This window comes from Cupressus sempervirens, chromosome 7 (assembly GCF_028749045.1).
Source record: "Cupressus sempervirens isolate cs-2001-9-10 chromosome 7, ASM2874904v1, whole genome shotgun sequence".
Lineage (NCBI taxonomy): Eukaryota > Viridiplantae > Streptophyta > Pinopsida > Cupressales > Cupressaceae > Cupressus > Cupressus sempervirens.
In genome coordinates, this window is record NC_143124.1 from 554,052,064 (window position 1) to 554,073,967 (window position 21,904).

Genomic DNA, 21,904 nt, shown 5'->3' on the forward strand with positions numbered 1-21,904 from the left:
ATCCTATGGTTGCCGAGTTTCTTTGGTTGTTGAGCATTGCCAAGTTCCTTTGGTTATCAAGCATTGTCAAGTTCCTTATTTTTTGAGTGTTACCAAATTCTTTGGTTGTCAAGTATTGCTGAGTTCTTTGGTTATCAAGTGTTGCCGAGTTTGCCATATTGCAACATTTGTGGGATTCTTCATTTGTCGAGTTGTCTGTGCATAGTTTCCTGTTGAAGCCAACATTTACATTTAATTTAGTGATAAGTACTTGTTGAGAGATAAATTTTGGCTTATTCTAGCATTTAATATGAGAGTTTATTTTGTTGTAATTGCAACAGGCCTATTTGTGGCCATGCATGTATTTAAAGAGGTCTTTGGTAGAGTCTTAGATATGGATTAGAAGAGCTAGAAGATAGATGAAGGAGGTTGAAGTAGAGTTGGAAATGTGAAATTTTATAATTGAATATTAATGTATGTTGGCCGTAACCAAGAAGGCCTTATAGATGGGCATGTATTTGGTTATTTGATATATATATGAAAGATATTTGTTCTTCTATCTCCCGAGTTTGATGTTATTTGGTATTTGTTTTCTACTATGTTTACTCTTGCAAGTTGTTTGAATAGATGGGCGTGTCTTTTACCCTAGTTATCTCATGCCTCCCTATGTCAAGTGGTATTAGAGACTAATTTATTCCTTGTGGAGATTAGATCATGTAGAACTCTGAGTAAATTTGGGTTGTAGGGTTGCAGAGTTGCAGATTTGACCTATAACTTGCAGGGGGTCATGATCTTGTAGGAACTTGATTGTAAAGATGGTTCAAGGTAGAAGAAATGTTGACAATGTCATGTTGGATACATTGAGAGAAATTGTAGCCAGATTAGATGCTATAGAGATAACCCAGAGAAGAAGAGTGCATGTTGATGATATGAGTGATGATGAAGCAACAACACCAAACCCTAATCCAAAACTTGAAGAAGATCAAGATGAGGCAAGGTTGTTGAGAGTATTGTCTAGGGAAAACTCAAAAACTATTGTTAAAGTTTTTCCTTATGATAGAAAATTGGATACCAATGTTGTGTTGGATTGGATCTCTAAAATGGAGAAGTTATTTGAGAATGAAAAAACTCTTGATAATAGGATGGTGAAGATTGCAGTTACAAGGTTGAAAGGACATGCCTTACTATGGTGGGAGAATTTGCAGCTGATAGACAAAGGAAAGGGAAGGAGAAGATCAAGACTTGGGAAAAGATGGTGAACAAGGTAAAGAAAAAGTTCATTCCTTCTGATTACCAAGTTAGTTTGTTGAGAAAGATGCAAAATTTGAGACAAAGAGACATGACTGTGAAGGAGTATACTGAGGAACTCTATAGATTGGACATCAAATCTAGACATGTGGATGATGATGTTGAGAAAATTTCAAGGTAGAGAAATGGATTGAGATCTAGAATTCAAGATGAGATAAGTTTTGTGAAATTGGAAAGTGCAGAGGAAGCATATCAATATGCCTTGAAAGCTAAGGAGATTTTGAAAAAGAAGCATGAATAAAGACAAAGAGGTAGAGGTGGTAGATTCCAAAGAGGCAAAGGTAAATCTTATGGAGAAGGTGGCAAGTCTAATAGTTCTATGCAAGATAAGGGGAAATCTAAATGGAAGAATGATGAAAAAGAAAAGATTGAGTGGAAAGGTGGTGATTCCTACTGAGGAGGTTTTGGTTCTTATCGAGGAATAGGTAATTCTTATTCTAGAGGTGGTTCTCATGGTAATTTTTTCAAATGTGGTAAAGAAGGGCATAGATATTTTGAATGTAGATCTCATGGTAAAAATGTTGTGGTTCAAGGAGACACTGAGGGTTCACCTAGTGGACTTAAGGCTGGAGAGAATACGATGGTGAGAAGAACCCTATGTAATAAGAGAAGTGATGATGAACCTTTCCTTAGAAGAAGTCTTTTCAAGACCAAATGTAAGATGGCTAGAAAATGTTGCAAGGTGATCACTAATAATGGGAGTTCTACAAATTTTGCATTAGAAGAATTGGTTACAAAGTTGAAATTGTAGAGGTTGGAGCATCCTAAACCTTATCATGTTTCATCAATCAAAGATGAGCATCAGACATTGGTAAGTGAACAATGTATTGTGAAATTCAATATTGGACATTACTTTTATGGAGTGCTGTGTGATATTATGCCTATGTATTGTTGGCATATTTTTTTGGGTAGACCTTGGCAATATGATAGATATGCTATACATGATGGAAAATTGAATCATTATACTATTTGGGTGAATGGGAAAAAGAAAATATTGCTTACTTAGATTGAAAGTCCAAATGAAGTTAAGTGTTCTACTATGAGAATTTGCATGGTTAATGGAAAGAAATTTGAAAAGGAAATGAAGAAGAATCAAATATATTATTCTACAATCCCTAGGAGATCTAGTTGTACCAATAGCAACTAAGTATTAGAAAAGAATGCTAGTCAGTAATGATCGAGTAGCAAAAGCTAGCAATAACTGAATGACAATAGAAACTGGTAGTATTGATCGAGTGCTAGTGAAAATTATAGAATTGCTAAAGGACTATGAAGATATTGCTGCAAAGGATATACCTTATGGTTTACCACTAGTAAGAAGTATAAGTCGTTTCATGGATATGATTCCTAGAGCTAGTTTTTCAAATAAAGAACCATACAGATTAACACCTACTGAGAATGAAGAACTTAATAGACAAGTGCATGAGTTATTGGAGAAAGTTTTGATTAGGGAAAGTTTGAGTCCATGTGCTGTACCTACCATATTAGCACCTAAGAAGAATGGAGAATGTATACTAAATCTAGAGCTATTAATAAGATCAAAGTGAAATATAGGTTTCCTATGCCAAGGATGGATGACATAATGGATTGTTTGAGGGAAAAAAAATATTTTACCAAGATTGATTTAAAGAGTGGATATCATCAGATCATAATTAGAGAAGGTGATGAATGGAAGACTTCTTTCAAGACAAAACATGGTTTTTATGAATGCTTGGTAATGCCTTTTGGTTTGACTAATGCACCTAGTAGTTTCATAAGGTTGATGAATGAAGTTCTCAAAAGATTCTTGGGTAATTTTGTGATTGTTTATTTGGATGGTATTATGATATTTAGTAAGACTAAGGAAGAAAATCTTGAGCATGTTCAACAAGTATTTCATAGATTGAAAGAGGAAAAGTTGATGATTAATTTAAAAAAGTGTTCTTTTATACAAGAGGAGATTATGTATTTGGGATTTGTGATTTGAGTTGATAGTTTGAGGATGGACCCTGAGAAGGTTAAGGAAATTTTGGAATGGCCTACACTTGAGAATGTGGCTGAGGTAAGATCATTTCATGGTTTGGCTAGGTTTTACAGGAAGTTTATAAGGAATTTCAATTTTGTTTGTAATGCTATGATTAAGAAAATGAGAGGAGATAAAAAGGAATTCAAGTGGACACATGGAGCTAGTAACAATTTCAAGAATTTGAAACAAAAGGTTGTTGAGTTATCTATCTTAGCTTTGCCTGATTTCAATAAGGTATTTCAAGTTGAATGTGATGCAAGTAGTAGTACAATAGGAGTTTTATTGAGTCAAGAAGGTAAACTTGTTTCTTTCTTTAGTGAGAAGTTGAATGATGCTCAAAGGAAGTATTTTATGTATGATGCTATTGTTAAAGCATTGAAGAAGTGGATATGTTATTTGATTCCCAAGGATTTTGTGTTGTACACTAATCATAAAGCTTTACAATACTTGGGAAATCAACATAAGTTGAATCGGATACATATGAAGTAGGTTGAGTATTTGCAGAGTTTTACATTTATGATTAAACATAAGAGTGGAGTCACTTACCAAGTTACTGATGCATTGAGTAGAAGGCATTATTTGCTAACTAAGATGAAAGTTGAAGTTCTTGGTTTTGGTGAGATGAAGAAGTTGTATGATACTAATCCATATTTTTTTGAGATGTGGAGAGAATACAAAACACCTAGTTTAATAGAACAACCAAATAAGTTTGATGAGTATTTTATTCAAGAAGGTATGTGTTTAAGGGTATTTGGTTGTGTATTCTTAAGAGTTCTATGAGATTGAATCTCATTAAGGAAAAACATACATTTTGGAATTAATAAGACATTGAGTTTGTTGAAGGAAAAGTATTATTGGCCTTAGATGTATAGGGATGTTTAGAAGTTTGTAAAGAGTTGTGGAGTTTTTCAAGTTTCAAAAGGAGTAAATCAAAATATTAGTTTGTATACACCTATTACTACTCCTAAAAAACCTTGGAGTGGCATCAGAACGGATTTTGTTCTTGGATTACCTAAGATAGTAAAGGGGTATGATTCTATATTTGTTGTTGTAAATATATTTTCCAAGATGACTAATTTTATACCTTGTAAGAAGACATCAAATGATGAGCATGTTTCTAAGATTTTCTTTAAAGAGATTGTTAGATTGCATGGATTACCAAAAAATATTATTTCTAATAGAGATAGTAAGTTTGTTGGCTATTTTTGGAGGACTTTGTGGAAGAAGATGGGTACCGAGTTGAAGTTTAGATCTACTTTCCATCTATAAATAGATGAATAGATAGAGGCTATGAATAGAAGCTTGGGTAGTTTGTTGAGATGCTTAGTTGGAAATGAATCACATAATTTTGAGATGGTTTTAGAAAAAGTTGAGTTTCCATATAATAATTCTATAAATAGGAGCATAAGGAAGACACCTTATGAGATTGTTACTAGAATGAAATCTAGAGGAGTATCAAATTTAAGGGATATTGTTGGTAAATAAAAGATAAGTGACATAGGAGAATATTTTTCTAATTTTATGGAGTCTTTTCATAAGGAAGTGAAGCTAAAATTGGAATAAAGTAATTAGAAGTACAAGGAGAGTGATGATAAGTCTAGAAGACATCATGTTTATGAAGTTGGTGATGAGGTGATGGTTCATTTGAAGAAAGAAAGATTTCTTGTTGGAAAATACAATAAGTTGAAAATGAAGAAGTTTGGAACTTGTAAGATCTTGAAGAAGTTTGATAGTGGTAATGCTTATGAAGTTGAGTTACCCGATGACATAGATATATCTACTATATTCAATGTTGTTGATTTCTATAAGTATCATGAGTCAAATGATGAAGTTGTTGTATCAAATGATTACCCTAAGAATAAGATTGAAGAAGTTGAGCATATATTAAATCAGAGAGTTGGTAAGAGCACAAGAGGAAAAGATTACTATGAGTATTTGGTGAAGTGGAAGAACAAACCTATTGAAAATTCTTGATGGATTTCTCAATCTGAGTTGGATTCAACTCAAGTTGTGACATCTCAATGATTCAGGAGAATCATTTCTTTAAACTCTAGTTGTCTAATGCTAAAGCATCCTGGGTTGTATAGCTATCTTGCATGTTTATCGAGTTACTTAGTTATTGCCGAGTTGTAATGTCTTGCATTACCAAGTTATCCTATGGTTGTCAAGTTCCTTTGGTTGTCAAACATTGCTGAGTTCCTTTGGTTGCTGAGTGTTGCCAATTTCTTTGGTTACCAAGTTATTTGGTTTATGAGTATTGTTGATTTATTTGGTTGTCGAGTGCTACTAAGTTCATCGAGTTGCAACATTTGTGGGATTATTTGTTTGCTGAGTTATCTATGTGTGATTTCTTGTTAAAGGTGACCTTTGTATTTAATATAGTGATAGGTATTTGCTGAGATCCTACTTATGGATTATTCTAGATTTAATATGAGAGTTTTTTTTAATAATTACAACAAGTAGAATTATGGTTGTGCATGTATTTAAAGAAGTATTTGGTAGAGTCTTAGGTATAGATTAGAAGAGCTAGAAGATAGATCAAGGAGGTTGAAGTAGAGTTGGAAATTTGAAGTTTTATCATTAAAGATTAATTTATGTTGGCCGTAACCCAGAAGGCCTTATAGCTAGGCATGTATTTGGTTATTTGATAAATATATGAAAGGTATTTGTTCCTACATAGCCCAAGTTTTCTGTTATTTTTTATTTGTTTTCCATTGTGTTTACTCTTGCAAGAAGTTTGAATAGCTGGGTGTGCCTTTGGCCTTGGTTATCTCATCCCTCCTTGCATCACTAATCTAAAGAAAACCACACACCTAGTTTGAACAAACACATATGTCTTCATCAATACCCTACATTAAACAATTAATAGTTTTCAATGGATAAGTCTTCTCCTAATGAATACCATATGCAAGAAACATATCATCAGTAACACAAAAAAACTCTACTCTTGGTTCTAGAACAAAAATAAAACCCTAGATGTAGATTATTATTGAAACTTGACTTTTTTGTGAACTAACTGCACCCTGACAGTGCAAACTATGCCAGAGAAGGCCAAAAACACTCAGGAGGTTCCCAAGTATGCTCAAATAGTGCCAACTTTTCCCATGGTGTAGTTGGGGCCAGTTAGAGTGTAGTTGGTAGTTTCATAGCACATTTGGGAAGCTAGGGAAAACTAGGGTGAAATAGGGTCAAAATGGCACCCATGACATGCAAAATTAAAAGCAAGACTACCAAGTGTGCTTTGATAGTGTAAAGTGTGCCTATAGTGCACTTGGGGCCCAAAAGGGAATACTTGGTAGGTTTGGAGTGCAGTTGATTAGGTGAGAACAAAAAATAGGTGTTATACTGACTCCTAAGCCCCTAAAACAACTTCCTAAGTCCCTCAAGTGCACCCTGATAGTACCAAGTGCACACTTGGGACAAAGAGCTACAAAAACACATGAAAAAAAGACAAAAACTTGTTATTGGGCCTCCTAATTAGACTAGATGTGGTCAAAATAACTAGACAAGCATTAGACTTCTTCAAATGAGATCCTTCCTTGCACCTACAAGCACACAACAACTTAAACCCAAGTTAGTAAGTGTGAGATTCACATCAGGTTCACCAATTGTAGGACTAGAAAATGGGTTAGAACCCAACATACTATGAGTAACCAAAAAAACTCAATCAAAATGCACTAAACCCTTCTAATATACCATGAAAATTGATTAGAATAAAGAGAACCAACATAAGTAAGACCCCCTCTTCAATTGTAGTTCTCATGTCCTTCTTTCTTCTCCATTTTGATGTTGCTCCAATTACCTAGAGTGCACATAATTGAAAGCAAAAGACTAATAATATGAGATTCTATTGAGAATACTAGAAGCATGGCTTAAACCTAATGGGTTCTTAGGATAAAAAATGAGTGCAAGATGGCCCAATTTATAGCCAAAATACAAGAGGTGAGACATGAATGAGGAGATGGACACTTGTCAATTCAAATGTGCAACTTGGCATGACATTCCTTAGAATATCTATGACAAGTATGATACAATATATAGGATTCTATGATGCATAAGAGTAAACATGGCTAAGTGTGCAAGAGAATGTATGACATGCATATGATGCATCAAAGTCACTTGTAGATAAGAATCTATGACAAAGGTGATTTATTATAAACAAGTGTAAGGAATAATATATATCAAATATGACACACATTGGCCAAGTATAGAGAGGATTTAAGACATATGATGTCCATGTGTCAAGACTAGGTGGAATATTTAAATAAAAAATTCGTAATTTCACACAAACGGAAATTAGTAAAATAGAAATTAGAAGTGAAAAATAGGACTTAGGAAATTGAGAATTCCCATAGTTTGCAATGATGGACCAATTAATAATAAATATTAATAAATTAAGAATGTTGGTTAATAATAATAATTTGTAAAGTGGGATGAAATTTATTGAAATGCCATAGGAATAGATTATGAGTTATCTAATCATATAGGACAAATTAGTAAATGATTAGTCAATTTGATTAAGTAAATACGAGACTATCCCTTTGATGAGATGCGATGATAATGCAGATCAACTAGGAGGATAGTGGGTAGACCAAAGCTATGATCAAATATTTTGAGAGATTAGGATTGATAACACATCAACATTGGGGACAACCCACAATAATGCATTACACTTTTTTTTCCTAAACTGACACTGAACTATGAATTTTCAAAAAAAATTTGACTTTCAAATGCAAATTGTCATTTAATGGTTAGGAATTTGAAGATGAAGTAAATTAGAGTATTTTAGGATTTTCCATGTAGAATCCAAATATATTAATTTTTTTTTTTGAATTGAATTGATTGAATTATTTTTTCTCCCACAAAAATTGGTATGTTATCAAAAACTTGATTTTTAAAAAGTGACATTGTTGTTGTCACACATAATTTTTTTTCTACAATAGATATCAATGTGATTATTTTTAATTTAGTTTGTTAACATCCATACCAAAACCATGGAGGTGATCTGATATCTTTATCCTTAATATTTTATATTTTATCAGAGTTTATAGTTGACCTAACATGAATTTGGACATATGTGGCTTTTGACAAATATAACTTATTATATATTTACCTGATTAAAAAATTTCATTTTTGGATTGAAAGAGGACTCGAATACAGAGACCGTAGTTATTTTTCAAAATTTTTGTTCTCTTAGTTACTATTTTTCCATGAGCATCCAATATATAGGTTTATTTTTTATAATGAACCTTTGTTCAATTCACATGCAAAAATGTATACCTAAAAAGTCCAAAATGTAGCAAATTCATAGTCATTATAAATCTTGTTCAGAGTACTTCTATCATGAAAAATGACATGACTTTAGTGCTCCATATGAACATGGTAATTGAGCCTAGAATCCATGAAAACACTGGAAGTCTTCTTACACTTGGGGAGGACTTGTAATTAACTAGTTTTGATAGACACAAAATTGTCTAGTTTCCATTGAAACTTAGAAAGCATGACCCATGCACTTAATTGACCCAACCTCAATTTCGATTGAAATTGAGGTCAACCTTAAGGGGTTTTTATTTAATTTTTTTTTCTTCATATAAATAAATTTGTTTATTTTTTCAATTGTAACATTCAAATCCAATCAAATAATTTGCACTTCAATTAGGAGGGAGAAAATATTTTGCAACTTGTCTATTTTCAAATTTTGGAAGAAAAATTTGTGACATGGGCAATAAAGGTAAAAGAGCAAGTAAATATGCATGAAGAAGAAATCACAAACAAGAAGATGAAAATTGTCAAAAAAGTTTAGCAGGATACTATAGGAGGCATGGTACACATGTGTAATCTTTTTTCTAATGCATATTTAGTTCATATAGTGTACAATCGTATTGTAGAGTTTTTGTATGTATATAGTTAGGATTAGGGTTTATCCAATTAGGAATATGGTAAATATAAACTTAGTGTTACTATTAACTTAATATTAAGGGTTTAATATTGAATTATGAATATTTAGGATTAGATTAAATATTAAATTATGAATATTTAGGATTAGGGTTTACTACATTATGGTTTTTAAATTATGAATATTTAGAATTAAGGTTCATTACATTATGATTTTTAAATTATGAATATTTATAATTAGGGTTCATTTTAATTATAGTGTGTTAAAGTATACATTTATTTAGGACATAGTGAACAAGGACAACCTATTGAGATTGGAGAAGGTTCATCCCAAGTTCAAATAGGTACATGTAAGCACACACCTCTAGAACATACAATCTCTCTCTAGATTTATAGGTGTAAAGGAAAACTTTATATCTTTGATTTTTTATTTTATAGAAAAATCCCCTTACAAACTTGATTGATTTTATTTTTTATATTGTGCATGTGCATTAGTAGATGATGAAAATTTTGGACATGAGGAAATTGAAGATGAAGCAATGGATATCGAAGAAGGATCATTTGAAGGTTAGATAAAATTGTATTTAATAGTTCATTTATTATGTATATACACATATGTAGACCCTAAAGAGAAGTTGTATCTTAAGTCTTTATTTTAAATTTTCTGTAGCTTGAGATTAAACAACAAATGAGAATGTTAATCTAGCTCAAAGTTTGAAGAGAAGAATTAATCATAGAAACATAGATCATTTAATTGAAATGGATGTGGAAAAATTGAGAGAATATGCTAGTCAACCTACACATACTATGAAGAGGAAATTGAACAAAAAATCTAAAGAAATAATTGCACAATTTGAGAATCTTGATACAATGGAGAAAGCTCAACTATTATCAATTTCATTTCTTAAAGATGAATTAAAAGAGTCTTTGAAACTATTGGGTATAGATACACGTATAAAAAAGAAGAAGACTTCTAAACTAGAAAAATATATTGTTGAAAGTGTTAAGGAAGGGTTACATTCCATTGGGGAGCAAACTAGATCTATAGATAAATCCATTGCATGAAGAGTGATACTAACATCTATTTTAAATAAGAAATTATGGTAAAAAAGACAAATCTCTTCACTATCATCTCATATTGGGTATAGTCGAAAGATAATATTACATTATCTAAAATAGAGAAACAATTTGGATGATAGTACATTAGAAGGAAATTGGATGCTAATGTGTAGAAGTCCTTGATCTGATAGGATTATGGAAATAATTAAGAACTTAGTCATTCAATATTGGACTGACAATACTTGTAATTCACCAAATAGAAGAGATATCATCAAGCAAAGGATTGGGCTTAAGGAGTATCTTCAACACACAAAATAATCTAACATAATCCAACATAATCCAACATAATCTAACATGTAAAAGAACATAGTCTAACATAACCCAACATAATTTGACATAATCTAACATAATCTAACATGTAAAAGAAATGTCTAGAGGATGTATATATGTCTGTCAATCATCAAACATGTATAATCTAAATGAAATTCTAGATCAAATAAAAAATAACAAAAAGATGTATAATCTGGATGAAACTATAGATCAAATAATCTATAATATAAAAAAACTATAGATTGTTAGGTGCAAGACTATCATCATGATGTCTCCTCACAGTGCGGTTTGAAGACTGGCTATCAGGATGCTCACTAGGATGTATTGACCCCTATATATATATATATATATATTCAAGAGAAAGTGAAATCAATGTACATAATTTCATATTTAATTAAATCTCTTTTAAATTTACAAATTACATTTAATTTATATATTACATTTAAAATCACGTGTCTAATTCAAAAAATTAAAACTCACCTATCCACTACTGACATCATCGAATCAGTCTCGGTGGCGTACATGATCTGGTCTCAAAGATGGAGTAAAATGAGGCATTTCCCCCTACAATACATACATACATGTCTATGACAAATCAAATTAAAACATGTATTTAATTACAAAGGCATGATATGTATACATGCATAAATTATTAGCTAAACAATTGAAATTTTAACATGAATGTAAAAAAACTATAGATTTACTTGTGTAGATGTTGGCCTCTGATAATACTTAAACTGCCTAGCATTGATCATGTCCACCAATACATCTAGATTTTATTGGGCCTCATCTAGCTCAATCTCTACATCTATGATAGCATGAGTGGTGGTTGGCACACATCCTAATAATGATGAGCCTAGTGGACTGACTAGATGAGATGACATAGAAAAAGAATCATCATGTGTCAACAAGTCCATTTATCATGTGGTTGACAAGATAAAGTCAACATCATCAAGGCCCACATCTGAACTCTAACCATGCCTTGCACTGGCTAAAGGTATGTACTAGTATGCATATGTCTCTTTGCATCAAAAGAGTGCTAGTAGGTGGATCATGATGTCTACTACCACCATGACCACTACTTGATTGATGAGAAGAATGTGGCTAAGGATGTATCCCAATACCACCATGGAAATGATGTCAAACATCTTATATGGGTATGCCAAGATGATCTAATATGAATCTATATGAATACAATAGATCCTTATTGAGACTGGTTATAGTATCTCATGCCAACATGCTAGTGAGACCCTCTAAGCTAGTCAGTGAAAGGATGCATGCTGCACTATACAAGTCTCCTAAAGATGAAGCACTAGACAATGAACTAGAATGCTAACAAGACATCAAATACTAGCCAACCTTGTCACTTGAAATAGATATGATAGTTGCAAAACTCTTTCCTACTCCCTAAATCACCCCTTGCAATTGGGTGCTACACATGGCCTCATCAGCTGAAGAACCTAATATAGGGGAAATAATAGGTACCCTCTCTCTGACAATCAACTTATGTGTTAGTGGTGGATTACCCAACTACTTATCAACTAGTCTACCACACCCCTATCCTAAATGCAATGGTAAATTGGTGTAGCTCACAACCCTACCTAAGTGAACCTAAACATAGAGTTATGCAAAATAGAGTGGAATTTGGTCATTATTTGGATAATGACCATGAGAAACAAGGATGTTTGGGTATATAAGTGTAGTCATCTATGGATTTGTACACTTTAGGGGAGAATACCCCTTTACATACTTTAGTAGAATAGAATGAGGGAAACATTCTCTCTTCAGTGTCTCTTTGGGCACTAAGCTCTATACCTACTGCAATGAAAGACCTAAAGAGACCTCTGGAATCTTATTGTCAATGAAAATCTATATAGTACATGTAGAATATGGAGAAGCACCATGAATCTCATTTGTAATATATGCAAGGCTTTGTAAGATTCTTTGACATGTACTACTATACACACTAGAGCATGTGCCACTAGCCAAGGATTCATGAAGTCTTTGAATCTCTTGGTTAGTACGATCATAGAGCATGTTGGGTGGGATAGGCTACTAATCTATGGGAATAGCCAACTGTTGGGGGGGGACAGGCCGCTGCTCAGTAGGATAGGAGGATACTATTGCTTGGGGGGATAGGAGGTTGCTACTTGGGGGGGATAAGAGGATGTTGCTTGGGGGGGATAGGAGGCTACTGCTCGAGGGGGATAGGAGGCTGCTAGTCGGGGGGGGGATAGGAGGCTGCTAGTCGGGGGGTATAGGAGGCTATTGATCTACCATGTGAAGGTCATGCATGTAGAATGCACATGTATATATAATGTGTAAACCTAAAATTTGAGTTTAAATATGACATTTTTAATAAACTTAAAATTTATCAAGTACAATAACATTAAGAAACTAGAATTTTGTAAACATGAAATTAAACATATAATACATGTAAATATGAAACAAACGTAACATGTATAGTACTACATGTGTGCTTTGTACATCCTAAATTAAAATATGACATTTAATAAACTTGAAATTTATTGTACTTGATGATATTTAAGAAACTAGAATTTTTTAAACATGAAATTAAATAATACATGTTTAAACATGAAACAAACATATGTTATGTACATGTACATAGAATTTCCTAAACATAAAATGAACATAACATGTACATGTGTATATTGTGTGTGTGCGTGATAAGTTCATAAAATTGTTTCAATTAAGTCTAGATAGAGTTTAGATCACATGGGTGGACTACCTGACACATAACAAGGTTAAATGAAGAACTAGATTTGAACTATATAATTTAATAGGTATATTGTCACAATCATGGCTAAGGTTACTAGGGAAATAAGTAGGACTATGGTAAGAGTTAGAGTTAGAGTTAGCATTAGTTTTAGAGTTAATTTTAGGGTTAGGTTAAGACTTATCATTACGGTTATAATTAGTTTAGAGTTATAAAATTAGTAGTAAATGTATTGTTCTTGTTGCAAGTGCCTCATAGTGCATAAAGTAATTTGATTAGGGTTGCATTCAAATTTAATTTAATATCATGATTATGGTTTATATTATGGTTCTAGGCTTAATTTTAGGATTAGGGTTTAGTATTAAGATTGAGTTTAGGGTCATTATTAGGGTTTAATCATGGTAAATCTTCATTAAGTTAGGGTTCAAAAAATATTTAGGGCTAGGGTTAGTAGTGTGTGTGTTCAAAAATGGTGTCCTATGTTGAGTAATCTATTATGGTTTGAGAGTTAGGGTTAGCATTATAATTGTGTTTATATAGTTAGATCGTTAACTAGTTTAATATCAGTATGAAACTTACGTTAGCATTATGAGTAGAATTATGATTAGGTTTAGGATTTAGTGTTAAATGTTGAGTAAGTTAATATAATTAGGGTTACCATTTTTAGTGTTAGGATTAAGGTTTATGTTACAACTATAGTTACATGGTTAAGATTTAGAGCATATCATTAGAATCATGATCGATGTTAGGGTTAATATAATGTTTAGTGATCTTTAGGATTAAATGATTAGGTTTAGTATAAATCTAGATTACAGATTTTAGTTAGGATTTATATTAGGGTTTTTTAGAGTTAAGAAGTGAGGATCAAACTGTAAATATTTATAGTTAGTCTTCACATCATGGTTATGTCTAGGGATAACAAGGGTTAAAATGATGTAACTTTAGGTTTAAAGTTTTATATTTAAGATCATACTGAAGTTAGATCTAAATATTTATATAATTATGGTTATGGTATAACCTACATGACTAAGATTAAACACTTTTAGGATTATGGAACTACGATTTAGATTATATGGTTATTGTTAGAATCAAGGTCAATTCTAGGGTAAATGTATAAGTTTAGAGTTAAGATTAGGATTAAATTTACATGATACCTTAGCATTGTTTTACATGATATTTAGGGTTAGGATTGTGGTTATATTTATTTTTTAGATTAGGTTTTAGTCAAGGTTTAATTAGACTTAAGATTAGGGTGAGGACCTTGAGGTGAAGTTCATATTAGGGGTAAGCTAAAGATTTACACACACACACACACACACACACACACACACACACACACACACACACACACACACACACACACACACACACACACACACACACACACACACACACACACACATATGAACTTAAATTTTAATAGATTACAAGTTCATGTGTGTACATTAAAAATTTAAATGTATGTGTATATCCATTATATGTATGTATATATAGATATATATGCATATATACACATATACATGTATGTATATGTACATATGTGCATGCATGCATATATACATATAAGCATATATATATATATATGTATGTATATATGCATATATACATGTACATGATATGTATATAACACACAGACACACATATATACACACATGTGCATATACATATACATATATGCATGTATACATGTGGTATATATACATGATATATAAACATACATACATGATATATATATGTATACATACATGATATATATGCATACATAAATGATATATATACATACATGTACATGATATGTATATACATACATACATGTACATGATATGTATATACATACATATATGATATATATACATACATATATGATACACACACACACACACACACACACACACACACACATGTATACATATACATGATACATATACATACATACAAAAATAATAATAATGAAACTAAAATCATTTAAAATGGGTAAACAAGGGGAAAATCATAACTTTTTTGATGTTTGATAATTTTGGATGCCCCTCTCTGCACTGCGCTTCCAATCAAAACTCTTTGTTTATAGCCCCACTGTCAAAAATGACATGTGGGATCGCATGAAATTCTTTACATTTCAAGTTTTTATTAGTTTCAATCGAAACTTTCTTTGCTAGTTTTGATAAAAAATAGTAAGCTCAAGACAAACATTAAGAAACCCCGGTTGGGCTTGGTAGTTTCAATCAGAACTACATTCAAGGTTTTGATCAAAGCTAGCAATGTAGTTCCAATAAATACTATGTGACACTAATAATTTTGATAGAAACTAGTATTTTTTTTTAGTTTTGATAGTGTTGGTGTTTTAAACTATTAAGAAATAAAATACTTGATACCAAGATGGTGAAGAAAAATTTATCCTAATGATTAGCTATTTCCTATGTTCAACTAAGAAGTCCTCAGATTTGGACCTAGCTTCGACAGCATCACTAGGATTTTCTACTCTTTAGGTTCTGCAAAACCAAGGTGGGTGCACTTGGGGATAAAAGGATTCAAAACTAGATATTATCTTCACATTTCATTCACTTACTGATATTATTTTACACACACCTATCCCCTATAGAAGATATTTGGTCACAAGTCTTCTCAGATTTATAGATGATTCTGAATAAATAGCTAACCATAACACAAAAATTAAATGCAACTAAGTACTGACCAAAAATTAAATTCTTCATACATGAAAAGTAAATTTGATTTTGAATTTTTAATCTATGCTTCATGCAATTCTATGATCCCTTCTCATGCAAACTAACCAAAATGATCAATGCCTCATCCATTGGGGATAGAGTCTACCAAGCAATTTTTTTTATCAAATAAATTGCATTACAATCAATATTATCATAAATTTACCCTAAACCTCATTCTTATGCATATCCTTCTTATTGACTAGAAACCCTATCACCTCACTGAAGAATTTACTTAATTTGTTGAATTAAAAGCAATAACAAATTGATATACAACCTATCCTAGTCACACTAAATTGAATAAGCTTTGCTTACACAACATCAAGATAACCAATTAATAACAACGGAGACAAGATTTAGAGGAAACAAATATGGTGGTAACTCTCCTTTGTATTAATTTTATTTGAAAATCACACAATACTAATGTAAAACTCAGAGTGACTCAGGATAAGACAACATGATCCTTCAATATTAATGTACTCTTAGATTTGCAAAGAACAAAACATCACAAAATTAACATTAAGAATACTGGACCAAATCTAAGCCTAGAAAAAACTAAAATTTACATAAGAGTTTGGACCCTTTCTTTAGCCTTGGGATCTCATTTATATAGCATGAGATGCAACAAGCTTCAAGCTTTTAGAAGAATGACAATTGTCCTTAAGATAGAAAAATATTATTAAAAGGTTAGTATCATAAAAGAAAAAATTTAGTACAACAAAATTTTGTCAGTCCTTGGACCATGTGACCATTGGATTTACCTGTGATGGACTAGGTTCTGATATTTGAAAGTTGAGTGTAACTTGTGGTTCTCCATTTAGGTCATCATGTACTGACAAACCCACAGTTACACTGATTCTTTTGCTGCTGATTCATTAGTTTGATCTTTTATATTTGTTACTGTTGTTGATTGTTTATCTTTTTCCTCTTCTTCTTTAACTGATGCATCAATTATTTGTAGTTCCTCTTGGTCCACCTCATCTTCATTAGTTTCAACAAATACTAATTTTTTTGAATGTACAAGATCTTCCATCCACTTGTTGAAAAGTGTGTCATCTAGCCAATTAAAATTCAATATTTCTTGCTACTTTTTTAGAACATATTCTCCTAGTTTATTTATTTCAACAAAATCTTCTTTAAAAGAATCAAAGAATATTTGAACTTAAAAAACTTCTTTAGTTGTTTTTTCCATCCATGCATTCCCTTCTTCATTTATGATCCTATTGAATCTAAGGCATATCAAATCATCCAATTCTTGGGCCCATTCTTGCTGGTCTTTCAATTTATCTATTTTCTTGAATGCATGAGGGAAAAGCTCAAGGTTTTTATCAAGGTACTTTGAGAAATAATTTATGATTCTCTTCTATAGTGCAATTCTTTTATCATCAAAATCAAAGAGATCATTAGTCATGTCAAAGGTTTTTTTCTATTTGCTCACAAGATAGGCTAATGACTAAGAAACATAGAAAAGTGACATCCCTGTCCCTATTATTCTATTTATTCATAGTTGGATTCAAAGAGGCCTCATTAATTTTCATCTCACTCCATATATTCATTATCCTTGAAAATTGTTCATAAAATATAGGTCAACCAATCTTGTCTACTAGATACATAATTGCTTTTCTTATTTTGTCTTCATACAGGATATCCAATTCCACATGTAGTACTCATAATTTTCTCTTCTCATCAAAGTCCTTGGCTATATAAAATTGAGGCCTATGTGGAGTATTTGGTAGCTCTATGAGGGGAGTTGACTTAAAAGGTTCAATTGGAGGATGAGAAGGATAAGTGATCTTGGGTTGACTGGATTCTCCCACTATTCTTTTTCCAAATTGCTTGTCCACTTGAGCCATCTGAGCCTCTAATTGATGTATCATATTTCCTCTTTTCTCATATGCCTTTAGCATCTCTTAAAATATAGCATCGAGCTCCAAGAATTTATTCTTGCCCTTTTTAGAAATAAAAACTCCAAAATCCACTATTGCTTTGGTTATTTGGGACACCTTTTCACTATCTACCTCATCTACCCTGTAGATCATAAGGTTGCCTGTATGTTCAACATGTGAGGCTTTTTGCATCCTGGTTTTAGATCCTTTTTTCTAAATAGACCATATCACTAAGGCTTGATGATCATTACTATATTTCAATCCCTTATGGACCTACACGACCTCTTCTTTAGTTTTGAACTGAGTGTCTTTCACTTTTCTCACAGTGTCAAAAACCATGACATTTGCAATATCCCATTCAGGTAATATCAAGATTCCTAAATCCTTTAACAACTGTCTTCCCCTCTTAGGGTTTATCAATGAAATTTTTTCCATGAAACTAGATTTAACTTCAATTTTAGAGTCCTTTTTGCCAAGTTGCTTTGCTTTGATCATTTTACACTTGACCTCAAAATTGTCAATATTTCTTCTCCACAAAAATTGAGAAAATGCTCTCGACTTGACAAAGCTCTCATCATCAATAAATTTCTTAGAGGCCAATGCTATTATAAGATCTTATTCCTTACCTCTATAATCTCCCATAGTGAGAGCTAGTGTAGGCATAGGAGGTTCCTCAAGCACTCCTTCTATATCTACTGTTGTGACTACAATATCCCTCTACCCTCCCATTTTTCTCAACAACTCTCTCAAGGATACTTCATCATCTATCCAGAGTGGAGTTTGGGTAGGGGAGTATCCTTAAACCTTATAAGATGATCCTTGCTTGAATGTCTATTTCTTAGGTGTAGGTGCAATAGGCGGGCTTTCAAAGTGTGGTCTTTTGTATTGAGGAACAAGTTGTAAACTCTTGGCCATTATATACCTGACTTTCTTCTACAATGTGTACTACCCTAGGTTCAAAATCATCTTACTTTCCAATCTCTTCTCCACCTTAATGGCCTTATCAAGGTGTGCTTGGATTAGAATTTCCTTCTCCTCATTCAAATTTTGCATAAATCTAACAAAATTATCCATCAACATATCTATTTTTACACCCCAGTACTTTTTATCAACAAGGGGATCATAGTCTGGCTCAAAAGCATTTATAAAATCTAGAACCTTGCTATATACTTTCCATTTCTCTTTCCTAAGTTCCTACTCTTGTAATGAGAACTTATTCCTAACTATATCTTCTGGAAAGTACACCATGTGTTTATGAGCTTTGGCTTTAGTTCTTTCTCTGAATAAGTCATAAAATCCCTTTGGGTCTATAAAGTGAGCATGGGATTGAGCCATTTGATATTTATCTAAAAACTTCTCCAAGTGCCTCCATCCCTTTTTGACAAAAAACAAAATTGTGCACAATAGTAACTTGGGGAGAGAAAGTACCTTTGGATCTTCCCAAAAATTCTCTTTCTTCCACTGATTCTATGTGCCATAGAAGCTTAGCGACTCCTACTTTCAAAGGCACTTGGTAGGGTAGCATATGTGGTTTTCCAAGAAAACCTTAAACTATTAATACAATAAACACTAAATATGGGACGATGTCTCCCCAATTGTGACCTACCATCAACCCTTTGGCATGATCTTTCAGTCTAATAAGTTCTAATAGAGGCTGAGGTATCCTAGGGCTATCCCCTACTAACAACATTCTAAGCTTGGAGGCAAAGTACCTGCCAAATTTGACAAAGCTTGCATCAGTCACCTCCCTTGTCATATCTACACTCTACAATTGGATAGGGATTTTTCTCCATCTCTTTCCAATTCCAATTTTATTTCTTTAAATAAAAAGGTAACTCCCTTATACAAACATATGTATATTAACATGGAGTACCAACAGAAAGGCTTATCAACTTTAGCTTTTGCAATACCCATTAACCCAATATGAATCTCTTCTACCAAGAGAGTAGAAAAATAAGAAATAAAACTCATACCATACTGAAGGTTTTGAGCAATAAAAAAATAATAGAACCAAGGAGATGGTCTTGTTCATCCATGCCAAAAACCTTGCAAAGAGAGAAATACAATGCTTGTACTCTAGGGTTGAAATATTTTTTCAAGAATGGTTCTAGAATATTTGGTGTAACTAGGGGTAATGGTCCTATCTTGAAAAAATTTTGTTATAGTGGTTCTCCCCTTAAATATACCCTTTGTGTTTCTCATGAACTTCATGGTTAGGGTTTAATTTGAAAACCTCCCTAATCAATTCTGGTGAAACCCTAAAAAGATTATCACCAACATGATTCTTCACTATCCTAGTTATTGGATCATATTTATTTAACATAATTGCAAGAAAATCATCATCAAAGAAAACTCTTGGGATAATTAATTTTCCAATGTCAAATTCCCATACATTATTCAGAGGAGTATCAAGTCTTCTTTCTACAAACCATTTACGAAAAAGCCCTACACCCCCGATATATACTTCAACATTTCTCAATTAGTTTTCTTTGTCATAAAAACCCTCACTAACTAATAACCTAGGGTTCTTTGGTATGAATTCTTTACCCCTATAAAGTTCATTCATGGGTTGTGACATTTACTCTAAAAAATATCATGCACAATCCTTTTTAAGTAATTTGCTTTCCTTAAGAATTCCCTTAATGGAAGCATGTTTAATAATTATCTTACTATGAATATACTTTCTCAATTTTCTAGAAATCCAGATACTTACCTGGTTTTCCTGTTTATCTCTTTTGAAAATTGTTAGCAACAAATCAAAACCTTTAGAAAAGTGTTCAAAATCTTTGCTTTGTGAGAATTCTGCAACTTTAGTGTTCAATAATGAAAACTCAGAACCCTTATTGCAAAATTGATCTCACATGAAATAAAATTGATCAAAATTAATGCCCCAATAGTCATATTTTATGTCACACCGTAGAATTTGAAATTTAACCATTTCTTTTTACAAATAAAATGATTTAGCTTTAAAACCAAATGATTGTGTTACCCTTTAGTGAAACTGGCCATGCATCAACAAGGCGCTTCCTTGCATTCCATAAAGTTTGAACACCTTTATAAAGTAGGAAAGCAACCCCCATCAATCTTCAAATGATCGAAAATTCATAAGATTTACTTTGTTTAAAACCAATAAAAAATGACATCCAAGGAAATTGAGTTAACTTTGCATGTGTCCTAACATTTTTCCAACTTGGCAGCCCATAATAAAAATAACTTCATCAAGTACACATGTCATCAAGGTGCTTCCCCGCATTCATTAAAGTTTTCTCATCTTCAAATTATGGGAAAGTACTCATCATTGATCCTAAAATGATCTACAGTGCAATGTTACATTTCTTAAAGTAGTCCTAGTCACCTAGTTCATCCAATTAAATGGATCAAGCTTTCTAGCATGTCCTGACAACAATCTAACAACCCTGAATTTTTTTTGACAAGTCCAAATTTTGTGGCTCATTAAGGAACTGACATCATCAAGGGCTACATGTCATCAAGGCACTTCCCCACATTTGCTAAAACTCAAACACATTGATATTGTAGAAAAGCACTCATCATTGATCTTACTTTGATCAATGGTTTGTAAAAGTAGACCATACTATTGTTAAAACATTTTCAAAAAACACTAGTGAGTCAACATGAGGTTAAAACTTTGGTTTAAAAAAAAAAGGTCAAAAGAAAAATGATTTTTGGGAAAATATTAAAAAAAAAAAAACATAGAGAAAAATAAAAAGGATTTCTAAAGTGAAAAGCTTTTTGTGTATTTTCAAAATAAACCAATACTCTCCTATTTTTTCAAAACTAGGGCATAAACAATAAGGGTTTCATGGAACTTAAAGTTCTCATCTAGGGCTTTTAACACATCCTACCTCTAAAATCATGAATCCATTGGGTTTTCACCATGAAATGAAACAAATTTATTAAATGTGAAAAACCAAACCAACATAAATAAACTAAATAGTTTCTATTGAAAATTTATAAAACATTTCTA